Raw genomic sequence first — 17,566 nt, 5'->3', positions numbered from 1 at the left:
TAGATCTGAGCATGCACCTCAATTAATACTCCCAACCTTCACAGACTGAAACAGCTTGGTCATGAAAATTTTCTGAACTCAGATTTATGGCGTTAGTACCGAGGCCAGTTTCCCAAATATCCTTGGGAGTCATACTAACAGTCCTGGTCCTCTTACTATAGGAAATCAACTAAGAATGATCAAAAACACAGAAGGGTCACAACACAGAAAGTCAGCTAGGCTGAGGAAGAGAGGAGTGCTAGGGAGGGCATGGTTTCAAAGAAAACATCAGTCCAAAGAGGATCCCAACAGAATCTAGGAAGGTGTAATGGATAAATTAGCTTGGAATGTTAGGGCTGGACACCTGTGAAGGATTTTGAGTACACAAAATGGTAGAGATATCTTGGATTGTCTAGCATATAGTTAGGTCAATCTTGATTAGGCATTGCTCTGTAAGTGTTCTTAAAAAATGTGATTATAAAGCTCAGGCATATATTTCCTCTAGCAAGAAAAGATATGTTAGGTAGTTTAAACAGATGGTAGATAAACAGATGGATATATATTCATGGAGTAACATGAATACTCCCTGGAGTTACATGAATATTCCACAGAGTTACAGGAATACTACACAGAGTTACTTGAATACTTCAAAATACTTTCCTTTTCTGAGTATATCATGAATCGCTTTATTGTGTGAACTATATTAAGAGGCATTAACATGAAACACTTTTAGTCAGGGAGTTCTGGGAAATGTTTGCATTGTTAATGATGTGGTCAGTGAGGTAGTTAAAGATTCATGTTCTATGGACTCAGAGAGAAATCCCAGGAGATTTGAAATTAACTGTGTGGTATATTTTAATATATGAATGCTCCTAACTTTTTAAATTTCATATGGATTGACTCCCTGTGATAAGTTCTGAAAGTCTTAGTGTTGCAGTAGAAATTGCTGACTTGGATTTAGATGATTTGGCTTTAAATTCTAATACTGACAATTTCTAGGTGTTTGATCTTGAGCTGTTACCATAACTTCCATCCTAAATTTACTTCATCTATAGAATGGAAGCACTAAGGTATTGGCCGCAGTGTTTACAGAAATTAGTGAGATGATTCATGTAATGCATCCAATGTATGCTTGCCACATAAAAGATATTCTATAAATGATTTTTTATGACAATTTATGAATTTCCAGAAAAGGTAGATGGCATGTATAAATGAACAATAGAATGGATGATTATAGGATCATAGTACTAAAATTATGAGCCAAATTAATATAATTTTATACATAAGAACATCAGGGGCACATTAAAAATATTTTAAAAGTCTTTAACCAATATATTCTATGACACTGTTACAGTGTTAGCACAAATGACATCATAAGGTCTAAAGGACCATGGCTCTTTAGGACCATGGCTCTTTAAATATTGTGAATCACTAAGTAAAACAATTCTTTAAAACTGTATTTAAACATAGTCTTGTTATAAATATTCTGTTATCTGTTATTTCTCTATTATACAAGTAACATATGTGATTATAAAAAATGTAATGAGTAAAAATACATTTCCATAATTCACCTGTTATTCTACTTCTCAGCTATAACTACTGCTAACATATTGTGAATACATTTCTACACCATATGTACATGCATTTATGTATATGCATGTGCATACTGATATAATTTCTTTAAAAATAGTATTATATAATCATTCTATAAATACTCTTGAATCCTTATTTTTCAACTACACATCCATTTTCTTAATATCCTTAATAACTTTCAAATAAAATATGGTACAATATTTTGTTCAATATGGTAACTGAAAAAAAGACTGTAGCTATTCTAAATGTGGTTATAAAAAAGCTGCTCTAGAGACTGTTTTCTGGAAGGTGGGTTATAACTTTATTTTATAAAATAGAATATCTTGTCCTATTTAAGTTTTTCACCTTATCCTGAACCCATATTTTTATTCCATTTTGAGACCATGACACACTGATTTGTAAAATACGTTGTGATCTTTTATTGAAAGTGCTGAATATATTATAACCATTTATCTTCACATAGTAGAAACCCTTGACTGGAAAAGGCATTGTTTTATTTTCCTGATGCACTAGGGGAAGTTGTTACACTTTTGGCGCTAGCTATTGCTATTAATTCCTCAACTTTTATGACCATGAACCACCGTCCTCAAATCCTTTTCTTCCCATTTTCATCAATACAGCTATATATAATCTTGCTTTTGCAATGAGAAAACATAGACCAACAGTGCATTACAATTGGCAGGCTTATGCAAAATTAAATATTACCTGTTGACTTGAGCAGACCTTTACACCAGCTCTGAATTTATAATCATTTTTCACATAGACCCCATCTATTGATTTAGACAATCAGTAAGCAACAACATTAGCATCATGCATTTTTTTATTAATAAGTGATAGGAACAATGAAATTTTCCATGCTTTATCATTCAGTGTCAACAAACTTAATTAACAATGCCTTTATGTACCTGGGATGGATGACAAAATAGTTTATTATAACTTAGTAATTATTAAAAAAAAAGAAAACCCTTCTAGTTCTGAGAATTTAACTCTAAGAGAATCATTATATAAACAGCAATAATTGGCATTTAAACTATGTAAATACCAAGTAAAGTACCCTCTAAAGAATTTTTATCATATCGTATGTTTCTACTTTGCCCTATCTTCCTCCCCAGTAAGGAGATTTTCTATGCCATTACCATTATTCTGATTATTTTCTTTTATCCAACATAAGTTTTGTTGTTTTCTATGGCCCTTTCTTCATCAGGAACCTATTGGTAGCTAAGATATTAGACTTGCTGCCTAAATCTTAGAGTCTTTTTTAAAAAAGGCAGAGAATTAAGCACTCTATGTGCTGAGAAGGTAGCAGAGAATGCCACCTATTAGGGGATGGCATGAAGAAAGCATAAATACTTTATTTACATCATGGCTGCTTATCTCATCCTTATGTTTTCTGAATGGCAGTGCCATTGATCAGTGTGTTGTAGAAAAAACACTCCATGGTAATGTAACACAGGACATTCAAATTCCCCTCTTGTCACTGCTGTGTGAATTGAAACCACAGGCAGAGGCAGACCTTAATCTAGAGTCTGACTCTCATTTATGTATCATATGCCCTGGAAAAACTACTTTTCCTTTTTACTCATTGGTCTCCTCATTTATAATAAGGGAAAAATAAGACTTTTCTTGCAAAGCTCTTGGGAAGATTACAACCACTGTTTACTGTCTAGACTAATTCGCAGTACCTAATGGCCACTCAAGGAAGGGTGGCTGTAATTATGACAGTTGTCATTAATCATGATCCTCACATTTTCCATGAAATGGGATGGAGAAACTTTTTTTCTCTTTTGCACCCACCTGATTACAGATCCTATCTGCATTTTAAGATAGAAGATTTATTATATTTGTTAAGGAAACCGAGTTGAATGGAAGGAAACAGTATAATAAAACACTTACTGTAGAAAGTACTTGATTAGATATTTTTTAATAGCAACTTATATATATACAAGCACACACAAACTCTCTCCCTCACTCTCTTTCTAATTTTTACTTTTCTCTCACTTGCTTTTACTCTCCTCTCTACACACATATACACATACATATACATTCTCACAATTTACTCCAAACCTATTTTCTTCTTCTCTAATTTGCATTTATAGATATTCTGAAAGTTCTTTAAGATTTTTGTGCTTAGTAGAAAGATCATCAATGACTTTGACATATATTTTTGAAGAATCAGTACTTTTTGTTTGCTAGAAATTTGCATATAAACAAAATCTCATATAATAGTCCCAAATAAGCAATAGAATAAGATTTCACTGTAAAATATAGAGAACAATGTCTTCAGTTAACTCCTGATAAATTCTGAGAAAAATTTATTACATATATTCCTTAGGAACCATTTTTTAAGCTACTATAGTGGTGTGGATAGCATACTTTTAAATGTGTATTATGTCTAAAACACTATAGTCTGTAGTCTGTTTAGATATTGATTTTAAAGGTCCTATTGCTGATATGAAAGGATCTACTTTCACTTCTCTCTATTCTGTCCCTTCCTAACGCAAGGCATCTTATTTCTGAGGTTCTTTGTTTGTTTTTCTGTGTTTTCTTCTCTAGTGATACAAAACTTCCAAAATAGTTAGATTAAAAATCTGGTGCTTAGATTCCAAAAGCTATGATGATTAAATAATCAGTTGTGATGATTAAGTAATGGCAGTCCTTTTCTGCCTTCTACTCTCCTTTGTGAGGTTAGCTTTGAAATCTGTTCTGAAGCCTCTGAATTTTACGTGAAGATTCCCTCATGGGGATTAGATATTTATATGTACCATGAACTAAGAGAAAATGTGAAGAATGAAATCTTCCAACTAATATGCTTCCCAAAGTTGCAACATCAGGATTCACAAAATAAGATATTGGAAGAATGTGGCAGTATCACATTGTTCAGCAGCATCTCAAACCGTCTGAATTGTAAGTGATATTCAGTGACCTCAGCTTGTCCTTGAGGCTCTAGCAAAAAGATTGTGCTGCAGTTAGAACTCTGGCAGTGACCAGAGCCAGGTTTAAAATAAAGAATGCTGCTGTCTTTCATCTCTACAAAACCAAGCTTGTAGAGCTAATGTATTAAAATGATTTTGGTTGTATTCTATTCTTTTATGAAACAATGAATTATTTTCCCACAATTAGATAGCAACTAAATAAGCCTGTGAACTTTTAGATATTAAAATGGACTCTGAAAACCTCTTAACCTTTTGGATGCAATTTTGTATTGAGGAGACTGGATAAAGTACAAGATCATTAAAAATATTGACAATTCCCAATAACTGTTAAAAAAATAAAGGAAATGATTGGAACCTACTTTTCATCCTTGATTCACCAGAAGTTGTTCTAGCTTTTTCAAGGAAGCAAAATAGAAAAAAATCTATTTGCATCCTTTAGAGATTAATGTGAGTCAAAGTAGTTTTGTTTTGTTTTTTTTTTTTCTTTTAAGCTTCAAGTAAAATGTTGTTATGAAGGATAAAGTGTGTTGGAATAAACAGACTTGCTACAGTTGTAGGAGTTAGGGATCCACAATTTTGTGAACATAAATTTACCATAATTCTTACTTAAGAATATGTTCTTTAAGGAAGTTAAGATCAAATGTGTATATCCTTATTAAATTTATATTATTTATATTTTATGTTTTATTATGCATGAGAAATATCCTTTGAACATGGAAGGTATAATTTTTTTCTCATTAACTTTCAATGATGGAATTGATCAAGATTTTTAACTAGTCATTCAAAAAACTCTCAGGTTAAACGTGTGCAAATTAGATGCAAAGCCTTTGTAAAACAGAACTGTGCAATTAAATTGGAAGTATCCATTAACAGAATCAAGCCACTTCTTTTACATCTACCCTGCAGTTACTCCCGGTTTAGCCAGAGACTTGAAAAGACTAAGTTAGGTATGGAAATAGATCCAGCAACGTCTATGTATTTTTAGTTGCAAGGTAATAATTCAGTGAGATACATGTTATTGACTGAGTTCCTCCAAACTATTGTTTCTTAGTTTTGTTTATGGATTCAAATGTTATTGTTCAATATGTGCAAAAGCTGCATAAATTATTGTAGTGCACAGGCAGTATGAAACCACCAATTTACTTCACCTCACCACAGCATAAATGTCAAGGTGTCAAGCTGTCCCTTCAGGTTTCATTGGCAAACATAAATTATTGCTAATAGAATGCACCAGTGAAATTTCTGAATAACAAATGACTTCAGAAAGCATCACTACAAGAAGGAACTATAGGACACCAGATAATTTATGATACAAATATTTTCAAAAGCTGGTCTGCTTGGAAGGTTGATTTTTAAATGTAAAATAAATAACTGAGTTTCATGTGATCAACTCATCCTCCTGAAATTTCTGTCAAATACATTCTTAAAGAAGTCATAGCTCTTACTGCAAACCTGCAGTGCCCTTAGAGCATCAGTGGTATATGGAGGAAGATTCAAGATAGCTTGAGCCCTTCCAAACATACTTTCCTTTTTTTGTGGATTCAAATGTTATTGTTTCATATGACATATAGTGTCTATTTTACCTCCTCAAATACTCTTAGCTCAAATAAGGTAGAATTTCTAAAACCCTGACATCCTGAGTTTATTCAATTTGCTGTTCTTCATCCTTTCCATTTTAAGAAGAATATATAGAGGGGCAAAAAACGTTTATGTCTATACACTTTTAAAACTTTTAATAGAGCTTCTGGCAATCTCATTAACCTCTATAGAAGATTCTGAAGGTAGTTTCTACCAAAAAAAAAAATAGCAACAGAGAGAGATTAAATAATCAGTTTTAGTAATCTATGATGGGAAAAATAGTAATTTCCACCATTTGCAATAGAAACTCCCACATTCTTTCATTTGGGTTTAGACAAGGCAAGACTTGAGAAGGTTAAATATAAGTACAATCTAGAGAGTCACATAGGCCTGCACATTTTCTTTGTACATTTTTTTTCTTCTCAGAAATTCTTATCATGTAAAAGTAAACCTAATGTATAGCTAACATGCCAAAATTGATATAAATATTAAAATTTTAAAATATTAAGATTAGGGAAATATCATAATGGTCACACCTACATGGGATATTAGAAGTAAATTGTTTAGGAATTTTTTAAAATGTTTTAATATCTATTTATACCTTATTACATTGTTTTCTGTTTCTGCAATGTTTCTCATTCATTTAGCCCAGGAACAGTCGTGCACTCTCAAACTCAGGATTTATTAGTGATTTCAGAATAGTTGTCTTTAAATGAAAAAATAAACTAAATCAAATAGATTACCTGTAATAAGAAGGAATATTACTCCTATGCTTCAGGGTAGAAAACAATTCAGTTCTTTTCAGTGTAAAAACACAATTTAAAAACAACACAAGTTAACCTTAGAAAAATGTTTTAATTTTCAAAATATAATTTGCTATCATTTAATTTATTTTAATGTCTTACATTTTTTCTATAACCCATTTACACAGAAAAGAAAGATCTTTCATACTTGTATTATATGACTATAACTTTGTTTTCATAATTTCATTATTTAATAGCATGTTAAAATTATTATGCCTATCCTCTTTCTTCTTTAGAGACAGATAAATTTGGCTAAATACATAATTCTAAATCTTATGACCTGGTTTCTCAACATTTGTGGAGCATAAAAATTATCTGGAGGCCTTGTTAGAATGGAGACTGTCACCTCCATCTCCAAAGATTCTTTATTATGCCCTATGTGCAGCATGAGACCCCCCCAAAAAAGTTATTTTAATAAAAAGCTCATGTGACTAAATTGTAAGTACTGCATGGACCACACATGGATTAAAAATAGCCTAATGCAACGCTTGACAAAAATTTTATTAGCAGACTCCTGTATTGGATAAACTTAAATCTTTCCTCAATTTGGAACTTTGTGATTAGTTTATTCATTAAATGATTTATCATTGGAATCATCATTAAAATCAATATATTTATTCTAGGGCAGTTAAAAATTACATAATATTCTTCATATTATTCAATTGTTGTATCTGAAATTAAGAATGAGGTGATGCAACAAGATGTAAGTAATTGTGTGAACTTTGGAATCAGATATACCTGGAATTAAATCCCAGCTCTGTCACTTACTAGCTGTGCAACTTCAGATTTTTCTTTTTTTTTAATGGTAAAATAAATAATAACTACCTTGAAGGGTGGTTATCAAGGATAAATTAATTTTTTGTATGTACATTTAACATATAGTAGGGCAACTTATAACTGCGTTAGGAGAATCTGTAAATATCTTAGTTTTTTTTCACCATTGTAGGAGAATATACAATGGTATTTGTTTGTCCTAGTAACTAAGGATACCCTTCTAGTAGCTAATTTATTAAATTAGTTGTCAAATTCACTTGCTTCTTTCTAAGGTCAGGCCATTATTATTTCATACCTGGATTACTACAAAACTTCCTAATTATTTTCCTTGACTCCAATCTTACCCCCCTTTCAATCTGTTTTCTGCAGTAAATGTGGGCTGATGTTACTAAAATCCAAATCTGTTCTTATCTCTCTGTTTTATTTATTTAACTTATTTATTTGCTTTTTAGGACCACACGTGAGGCATATGGATGTTCCCACGCTTCCCACGCTAGGGGTCAAATCAGAGCTACAGCTTGTCTGCACCATAGCAATGTAGGATCTGAGCTGCGTCTGTGACCCACACCATAGCCCACAGCAACACTGGATCCTTAACCTACTGAACAAGTTCAGGGATAGAACTCACCTCCTCATGGATCCTACCCTGAGCTACAAAGGGAATTCCCTATCCCTCTGTTGCTTTTAGTTAGCATTGGCTCCCTATTGTACTCAGAAAAAAAGTCAGCCTGCAGTCTTGCATGATATAGACACTGTTTATTTCTCCTATATTACTTCTAGTCATTCCTAATTTACTCTCTACATTCTAGCCATAAAGAAATTAAAAATTCTATTAAGAAACTAAGTTCTCTCTTGGATATGAATAGTAATGCAGATTCCTTTAGAAAGGAACTAGAAAATATAAGGAGGAACCAAGAAAAACTGGAAAATTCATTTGCAGAGATACAAACTGAACTAAAGGCAATAAAAACCAGAATGAATAATGCAGAGGAATGAATTAGTGACTTGGAAGATAGAATAATGGAAATCGTGCAATCAGGACAGCAGACAGAAAACTGAATGAAAAAATATGAAAGCAATATAAGAGACCTATGGGAAAATAAAAAGTGGGCCAATCTATGCATAATAAGAATTCCAGAATGAGAAGAAAAAGAAAAGGGGATTGAAAATATATTTGAAAAAATTATGGCTGAAAATTTTCCAAATCTAAAGGATACTGATATCAAGATACAGGAATCACAGAGGGCCTCAAACAGGACCACAACAAGTCATATTATAATAAAAATGGCAAAAATAAAGATAAAGAGAGGATTCTAAAGGCAGCAAAGGAAAAGCAAACCGTTAATTATAAGCGAACCCCCATAAGGCTATCAGCTAATTTCGCTACAGAGACACTAAAGGCCAGAAGGGAGTGGCAAGATATATTTAAAGTGCTGAAAGGAAAAAATTTGCAACCTAGAATACTCTATCCATCAATAATATCACTTAAAATAGAAGGGGAAATAAAGAATTTCTCCAACAAACAAAAGCAAAAAGAGTAAAGCCATACTAAACCCAATCTAAAAGAAATACTGAAAGGGCTTCTCTAAGTAAAAAAACAAGTAAGAAGAATTAAATGTAGGAAACCACAATTGGAAAGCAGTCACTTAAATAAGCCAGCATACAGATCTAAACACAAAGACGTTCAAAAAAAAAAAAAAAGACATCGAAATCACAGAATGTGGAGAAGGAAAGTAAGAAAATATAGATTTTTTTTTAATTTTAATGATGGGTTTGAGACTATATGACTATCAGGCTAAAGCAAGCAGATATAGGAAGGGGTTAATATACTTAAAAAACAGGGAAACCACAAATCAAAACCAAACATTACATTCACAAAAAATGAAAAGAAAAATACTCAAGCATAAAACAAATGGAAACCATCCAAACAAAAAAAGAAAAGAGAAACAAAGAGTCAACTGGAAAACAAGGTTTAAAATGGCAATAAATACATATCTATCTATAATCACCTTAAATGTCAATGGACTGAATGCTCCAATCAAAAAACACAGAGTGGCAGATTGGATAAAAAAGCAAAAACCTTAAATCTGCTGCCTAAAAGAAACTCACCTTAGGGCAAAGAATACATAGAGATTGAAAGTGAGGGGATGGAAAAGATAATTCATGGTAATGGATAAGATAGGAAATCAGGAGTTGCAATACTCATATCAGACAAAATAGACTCATAGGCCACACAGAAAGATAAAGAAGGACACCATTTAATGCTTTAAGGATACATTCAAAGAGAGGTATTACAATTGTCAATATATATGCTCCTAACATAGGAGAACCCAGATAACTACAACAAATACTAACAGACATAAAAGGAGAAGTTGATGGGAATACAATCATAGTAGGAGACTTTAACACCCCATTCAAATCAAAGGATAGCTCCTCTAGGCAGAAAATCAAAAATGCAACAGAGATCCTAAAGGACACATAGAAAAGTTAGACTTAATTGACATTTTCAGGACATTACATCCAAAAACATCAAAAAACACATTCTTCTCAAGTGCACATGGAACATTCTCAAGGATTGATCACATAGTGGGGCACAAAGCCAACCTCAACAGATTTAAGAATATTGAAATTATTTCAAGTATCTTCTCTGAACAGAATGGCATGAAACTAGAAATCAACCATGGGAAAAGAAATGAGAAAAAACCTACTACATGGAGACTAAACAACATGCTACTAGAAAACCAATGGGTCAATGAGGGAGATAAGAAGGAAATTAAAAAAAAAACCTTGAGACAAATGATAATGAAGACACAACCATTCAAAATCTATGGGATGCCACAAAAGCAATGCTCAGAGGGAAATTCATAGCAATATAGGTCTTCCTCAAAAAAAAAAAAGAAAAATCTCAAATCGACAATGTAACCCACCATCTAAATGAATCAAAAAAAAAAGAACAAGCAAAACATAAAGTCAGCAGAAGGAAGGAAATCATAAAGATCAAAGAGGAAATCAATAAAATAGAGATTCAAAAAACAATAGAAAATAATCAATAAAAATAAGAGCTGGTTCTTTGAAAAGGTAAACAAAATGGACACACCTCTGGCTAGACTCACCAAGAAGAGGAGAGAAAAAACCCAAACAAACAAAACCAGAAACTTAAAAGGAGAAGTCACAACAGATACTATGGAAGTACAAGAAACCCATGAGAGAATACCGTGAACAGTTGTATGCCAACAAATTTGATGACCTAGAAGAAATGGACAACTTGCTAGAGACTTACAGCCTGCCAAAACTGAACCAAGAAGATATGGATCAACTGAACAGACCAATCACTAGAAATGAAATTGAGTATGTCATAAAAACACTCCTTACAACTGAAAGTCCAGGACCAGATGGCTTCACAGGTTAATTCTATCAAACACACAAAGGGGAACTTATACCCATCCTCCTTAAACTTTTCCAAAAGCTTGAAGAAGAAGGAACACTCCCAAGACATTTCGTGACGCCACCATCACCCTAATTCCAAAACCAGACAAAGATACCACCAAAAAAAAAAAAAAAAACTATAGACCAATATCTCTGATGAATATAGACGTGAAAATTCTCAACAAAATCGTAGCCAACCAAATCCAACAACATATCAAAAAGATCATACTCCACGACAAGATGGGATTCATCCCAGGTGCACAAGGATGGAGCAACACATGCAAATCAAGCAACATCATACACCACATTAACAAAGGAAAAGTCAAAAACCACATGGTCATCTCAATAGATGCAGAGAAAGCATTTGACAAAGTCCAACATCCATTCATGATCAAAACTCTTACCAAAGTGGGTATAGAGGGAACATTCCTTAACATAATCGAAGCCATTTAAGACAAACCCACAGCAAATATTATGCTCAATGGAGAAAAGCTGAAAGCCTTCCCATAAAATCTGATACAAGACAAAGATGCCCACTCTCACCACTGTTATTCAACATAGTACTGGAAGTCCTAGCCACAGCAATCAGACAAACAAAAGAAATAAAAGGCATCCAAATAGGAGAGAAGAAGTAAAACTGTCACTGTATGCAGATGACAGGATACGATATATATACAAAACCCTAAGGACTCAACTCAAAAACTGCACAAACGGATCAAGAAATTCAGCAAAGTAGCAGGATATAAGAGCAACATTCAGAAATCAGTTGCATTTCCGTATACTAACAATGAAGTATTAGAAAAGGAATACAAAAATACAATACCTTTTAAAATTGCACCCCAAAAAATCAAATACCTGGGAATACACCTGACCAAGGAGGGAAAGGACTTATGCTGAGAACTATAAAACATTCATCAAGGAATTAACAAAGATGTAAAGAAATGCAAAGATGTTCCATGCTCATGGGTTGGAAAAGTTAATATTGTAAAAATGGCTATACTACCCAATGCACTCTACAGATTCAATGCAATCCCTATCAAATGACCCATGACATTTTTCAGAGAACTAAAACAAACTATCCAAAAATATATATGGAACCACAAAAGACCCAGAATTGCCAAAGCAATCCTGAGGAACAAAAACCAAGCAGAAGGCATAACTCTCTCAGACTTCAGGCATGTTAGAAAGCCACAATCATCAAGACAGTGTGGTACTGGTACCAAAATTGACAGACAGACCAATGGAAGAGAATCGAGAATCCAGCAATAAACCCAGACACCTATGGTCAATTAATCTTTGACAAAGGAGGCAAGGAACATAAAATGGGAAAAAGACAGTCTTTTCAGCAAATATTGCTCAGAAACCTGGACAGCTGCATGCAAAGCAATGAAACTAGAACACAACCTCACACCATGCATGAAAACAAACTCAAAATGGCTTAAAGACTTAAATATAAGACAAGACACCATCAAACTCCTGGAAGAGAACATAGGCAAAACACTCTCTGACATCAACTTTATGAATATTTTCTCAGGTCAGTCTCCCAAAGCAACAGAAATAAAAGCAGAAATAAACCAATGGACCTAATCAAACTGACAAGCTTTTGCACAGCAAAGGAAACCAAAAAGGAAACAAAAAGACAACTTACAAATGGGAGAGAATACTTTCAAATGATGCAACTGACAAGAGCTTAATCTCTAAAATATACAAACCACTTATACCACTCAGCAGCCAAAAAGCCAATGACCCAAAGGTAAAACAGGCAAAAGACCTGAATAGACATTTCTCCAAAGAAGATATACAGATGTCCAACCAGAACATGAAAAAATGCTCAACATCACTGATTATTAGAGACATGCAAATCAAAACTCCCATGAGATACCACCTCATACCAGTAAGAATGGCCATTATTAATAAGTCCACAAATAACAAATGCCGGAGGGGCTGTGGAGAAAAATGTATTCTGTACTGTTGGTGGGAATGTAAGCTGGTACAACCACTATGGAGAACAGTATGGAGGTATCTTAGAAAACTATACATAGAACTACCTTATGACCCAGCAATCCCACTCCTGAGTATATATCAGGATGAAACTTTCCTTGAAAAAGTCACATGCATCCACATGTTCATTGCTGCATGCTGAGACCAGATCAGCAGGTTGGGGCTGAAGAACAGGTGCTGTGAAACTTAAGGAAAAAAGTTAACATAAAACAAGACACAGAGACATTTATCTTAAATAAAGTTGGGAACCAGGGGACTCAATGTCTCAGGGAGCAAAAACGCTGCCTCAAGAAACCACACTGCTTTTATTGTGTTCTTTAGGAGTAAGCCAAGTGAGGAGAGGGTTGTAGGTTCAGGATATAGGGTTTTTTTTAAGTTACTTTAAAAGTCACATAGCCAGTTGCTGATTAAGCTTTTATTCTGACCTTTAGGCATTTAACAATCACTAGCAGTGAGGAAGCTTGGTGTCAGCTATCTATGCATAACATTCTAGAGAATCACCATTGTGCTTCTGCAGAGGCCATGCCTATCTGCAGCAACCTGCATACCTAGGTTCTCCTTGCTAATACATATCCTGCTAATGACCCCTCATAAACCCCTTGGGGCCATGAGGCTCATCTTCTTATTCTTTAAAGGACATATCATGCTTTTGCAAACCGTGTGCCTATCTGCACGGGTCCAGCGTGCCTAGACCAATGCATTTTGTCCATTCAGCTGACCCTATGAATAACTTATGCCTTTAGGTCTTTGTTTTTAAGCTTAAGTCATTTACCAGCACTGCAAGTGTTTTTCAAGCAGGAAGATGGGGTAACGTAAAGCAGGACAAGATGGAGTTTTCAGCAAAGAGGCTAAGAAAATATTGTATAAACATGTCTCATGACAGCTGCACTCTTCACAATAGGCAAGACATGGAAACAACCCAAATGTCCATTGACAGGTGATTGGATTTGGAAGATGTGGTATATATACACAGCGGAATACCACTCAGCCATATAAAAGAACAAAATAATGCCATTTGCAGCAACAGAGATGCAACTAGAGACTCTCCCACTGAGTGAAATAAGTCAGAAAGAGAAAGACAAAATACCATAGGATATCACTTGTATCTGGAATCTAATATATGGCACAAATGAACCTTTCCACAGAAAAGAAAATCATGGACTTGGAGAATAGACTTGTGGTTGCCAAGGGGAGGGAGAGGAAGTGGGATGGATGGGGTGCTTGGGGTTAATAGATGCAGACTGTTTCCTTTGGAATGGATTAGCAATGAGATCCTGCTGTGTAGCACTGAGAAGTATGTCTGGTCACTTATGATGGAGCATGATAATGTGAGAAAAAATAATGTATATGTGTATGTGTAACTGGGTCACCATGCTGTATAGTACAAAACTGACAGAACGCTGTATACCAGATATAATGAAAAAAAAAAACAAAAAATCATTATATATATATATATAAAATCATTATATATATATATATATATAAAAGTTCAGTGTTTAAATAGGTGAGATTCACTTTAGAAGATGCTTTTATTGTTTGTTGTAACTTAGAATGTCACTCCAAGAAGGTATTTAAGAAATTTAAAGAATATTTCATCCAAACTTCTAATTTTAATGATTTTTAATAAGCTGGAAATCATAATGCAAAGAAAATAAAATGCAGGAAAAAGAATGAATTTTGCTATGGCTTTGATTATTTGGCCCACCTTTATCCTTGAAAGTACATCTGGGCCATTATATGGTGATATTAATCAATACGTAGTTAGATTCCAACCAAGTTAAAACATGCTTTTATGCTTTGTTATCGAAAGAGCAGAGAAAATTCTCATTTTTCATATATGACGCTATAGCATTATACCTTATATGAAAGAGTCTTTACCATTTTCAGCCTAAACAGCAGTCTCTGCTTGTGGCTGTTCTATTTGAGTAACCTGATTAAAACCACATGATAACTTTTTTCCCCAAGTCTTTACTGCACTTGTGATTGCTACAATAAATGGCCACAATCTTCTTTCTCCAGATGGGATATTTTCCCTGAAGAAATGCAACATCTTTTAACTCCTGGTACTGAAGACTTTTCTTTCTAGGCTGTTAGTGAAGATTATTTGATCAAAGCATCTTTTATAACCAATGGCCTAACTCATCATTAAACTAAACCAAATAAATGGCATATATTCATATCACTAGAAAGGGATATTGTTTCATGAACAGATTTAGGAGGAAAGACATAAGTAAGTAGAAACTGGGATTAAATTTGTTCCAGAAATATTTTTAAAAGATTTATTCTCAAATAACTATTTAAAACATAATGTCCCTGGAAAGAAATGTTTCTGGATAATGGTTCACTACTTGTAAGTAAATAGTCAGGTGAAGCCTATATTCTGTATTCCAAGGTAAAAAAATAATCTGCTGCATCCTAAATGAGAGGTGAAAGAGGATTTCATGTTCTGAAGCATTAAGGCAATTAAAGGCAAAAGCTACATTTAAACACATCTCGGAGTTGCAAAGGAAGTTAAGGTTATCTAATCTAGCCATAAATAGCAATGTCTTTTATATGTACATGATTGAAAATCTTCCAGCCCTTCCTTGAAAATGTGCACAAATAGAAGTCTTTATAGTTCATAAAATAAACCATATTTTATTACTTATTGTTAATGGACAAAACACTTTTTCATATATTTAGCAAAGACATGTTTTCCTTCTCTCCTCTGATTATGCCAATTCTGGCCAATCAGATGGTATAAGGAAGTCAAATCCTTAGGTAAGTCTTCCAATCTATGATGTTATTCTTCCCAAGTTCATCTTTCCAAAGCCAAGAATTTCCCACTCTTTTAACTCTTTAATCAATATCCACCTTAATGGACAAAATTGAACACAATGTCCCTGATGAGGTTCAAGGAAGTTCTTGCTTTCCTTGTCTTAAGACAGATTATGGGTGCATTTATGTTTTTAGCTGCAAACACTAAAGGGCAAGTAATTGTTTCTGCTGTTTGTGTGTGTGTGTATGTATACATACTCTTTCCAAGGTGTTTTCAGATTAACTGCTATTGATTTGTGACCCTTATCATTTGCCTAATGTAATTGTTGTACAACCTAAGTTGCCCTGAATGTCAATAGGATGATCTTAAAATAAAAGAAACTGAGTTATTCTAGTCCATTACAGCCTTTTAAAATATAAGAAAAATTATCAGAGTTTTTGTTATATAAGCTTCAAAGCTCAAATTAAAACTAAAAAATTGGGGAGCTCCCGTCGTGACTCAGTGGTTAACGAATTCGAATAGGAACTATGAGGTTGTGGGTTCTATTTCTGGCCTTGCTCAGTGGGTTAAGGATCCGGCATAGCTGTGAGCTGTGGTGTAGGTCGCAGACAGGGATCAGATCCTGCGTTGCTGTGGCTCTGGCGTAAGCTGGCAGCTACAGCTCCGATTAGACCCTTAGCCTGGGAGCCTCCATATGGCGTGGGAGCGACCTCAGAAAAGGCAAAAGACAAAAAAAGAAACTAAAAAATTGATCATTGTACTTTAACTCTGTTGTTGAGTGTGGTAAGAAATATTATTTTCTATTGTACTCCTTTTGAAAACTATATATATATATATATGTGTATATATATATATATATATATATAGCATCTTTATACATATATATGTGTATACATACATATCTATCCATGTATGTATCTTTCAACCTAATTATTAGTCTTTTCCAAGAACTAAATTCTGAGTTTAGTCTACAAAGCAGCTTTACAGTGATTAATTTACCTATACTTTCTCACTGTCTATGAGACTTCTTCCTGAATGACTGACACTATACTTTCTGACACCCTCTTCCTGATTTCTTCTATTATAGTACACCCATCACTGAGATATTTGTAATATGTCCTCAAGTCTTTTCTTAGAAAAAACTCTAAACACCCTTGGAAATCAGGGTACTGTCATTATGCAAGAAAGGTAACTGATTCTTCATAAAGAAAAAAGAGATTGTTATATAAGGAAATGTAAATATTTCATGGAGGTATTAACAGGAACCCTCAGTCCAAAGGGTCAGATTTAGGGTGTGATTTTGGCATAAGGCAATCAAAGGCAAATAGAAATGGGTTGTATCCTGGTTTGCCACTTGGAGAGCAAGTTTGAGCAAGAAATTATGTTTGAAATTCATTTTCCTCATCTGTAAAATTGGGGAAATTTTTTCTTTCAGGGTGCTTGTAAAGAGTAAGTGTAATTATATTTTATTATTTGCCTATTATGTTCCAAACACTGTAGTAGGGTAATTTGTGTTTTTCTTAAATATCAGCTAATATTCATGACACTTATGTGACTTAAATAGCATATGTCAAAGACTTAGCACTGTGTCTGACACATAACAGGTATTTAACATATGTTTATGACTTTTCCCCTTGTTATAATAAAGTTATAGAAAAATCTATTCTCAATATTCAGACATTTTGTCAGTCTTTGTGCTGTATTAACCATTGAATTAAAAA

This window comes from Phacochoerus africanus, chromosome 2 (genome assembly GCF_016906955.1).
Source record: "Phacochoerus africanus isolate WHEZ1 chromosome 2, ROS_Pafr_v1, whole genome shotgun sequence".
NCBI classification, from domain to species: Eukaryota; Metazoa; Chordata; class Mammalia; order Artiodactyla; family Suidae; genus Phacochoerus; species Phacochoerus africanus.
The sequence above is the reverse complement of the archived record's forward strand: the minus strand, read 5'-3'. Positions refer to the sequence as shown.